Raw genomic sequence first — 1,806 nt, forward strand, 5'->3', positions numbered from 1 at the left:
CCGTAAGCGAGAAAAAACAGAAAATCTCTATATTCATGGATTATTGCATAAGACAAACCTTAAGAACCACAACAGTAATCTACCTCCTCCTCAAGTAGGTATGTCGATCACCTGCTTGCTCTTGGCTATTATGTATCCAATTGGACTTCTACATGCAGGAATGAAGAAGCCCAAAAATCTAATACAGCAAATCCAAAATTATAAATCGTTTTATTTTTAAATTTAGCAGTACATGAGAAAAATAAGCAAAAGAAGCAAAATAAAAAAAACAAAAAAAAACGAAGAAGATGAAAGAATAGAAAACCTTCTAATTCCTTGTTGATCGACTAATATATAAGCTTCGCAATGCTCGCACTACAACAAATGTGATATTTAGCTACAAAACTTTTAGCCACGACACAAAATTCGTCACTAGTTACTCACTTTTCGTGACGAAAATTATGTTTCGTGTTTAGATACATAATCCGCATACTTTTAGTGACGAAACATAAAATTTCGTAGCAAAAGTTTTGTCCACTAAAGTTTCCCACCAAAAAATAACTTGGCGCCATTATTTAATAGCATTAGCCACGAATTTTATACAATTGGTGACATATTATTTTGTCACTAATGATGTATCCAATTTGTGACAAATCATAATTTGTCTTAAAATTGGTAAAACTTTGGACACGAAAAATTTTCGTCACAAAAAATGCGTTATTACAATAGTGACAAAATAAAATTTGTAGTTAAACATGGTAAACTTTAGCTACAAAAGTTTCTAATTTATTATGACATTAGTTTTTGTCACTAATAGTGCAAACAATTAGTGACAATTATTTAATTGTCTCTGTTTAACCTAAAATTTAGTCACAACAAAATTTTTGTCACGAAAAATATGATTTTTAAATGGCTACGACTTGAATTTTGTAGTTGAATAGTACAATTATTGGCGAAAAAAAAAGATTCATAGTAAAAAACTAAAAGATATAGTTTTGTTCATATATGATACAAAAAGTTACTTTAGGACTAATTAATCTTATGACTCAAGCACCCATCTTGAAAAATTATCAAGTTCGAGAAACTTGAATCCCATTTTATAAAGTTCTATTATGAAGTCTATATGACCTACATATTCATTTTGATTCAATTGCCATATCTAACTTTAGAAAATATAAAACCAAAAAACCATATTAAAATTTAATAGAACCCAAGGAACACTTGCTGCTACAAAATTTCATATTGTTTAGATAGGAACAGTCTATATATGGACTTATATCTATAACATAATCCGAGCATATGGAGTCCAACATAATACCTCAGCTGTCAAATAACTAGTTAATTGGCCCGCGCGTCGCGCAGTCAAATATCTTTATTTTATATTTATTTGATTCTAAAGAATTTAGATTTTTATAATGGCAAAAAAAAAAAAATACGTGTTATATAATGCCAGATGTAACATAAGAAAACATATGAAAAATCAAACAGAAAATCATGTCAAAATAAATAAATAAAGCATTCACTACTTCTTTAGATTTCATAATTACAGAGTTTTCGAAGAACACTTCTTTTTAATTTGAGAGGTAAAGTTAAATGCTCGTTTTAAAAACTTATCATGGAATGTTATGTTTGTTAAAATAGATCTAATTATTTTTTTTATTGGAAACTGGAATAAGATGTTAAGTCGATTGTAGACTTACAGTGGAACTCTTCCGTAAAATAAAAAGGTAGAGTGTAGTTGCTAATCTGGTCATTTTTTAAGTTATTGTGTTTCCTTTTAAGTCTAAGAGACCAAAAAAATTAAGGAAAGATAAATGTTGGTAAACG

The sequence above is a fragment of the Nicotiana attenuata genome, unplaced genomic scaffold (assembly GCF_001879085.1).
Source record: "Nicotiana attenuata strain UT unplaced genomic scaffold, NIATTr2, whole genome shotgun sequence".
In the NCBI taxonomy this organism is placed as follows: Eukaryota; Viridiplantae; Streptophyta; class Magnoliopsida; order Solanales; family Solanaceae; genus Nicotiana; species Nicotiana attenuata.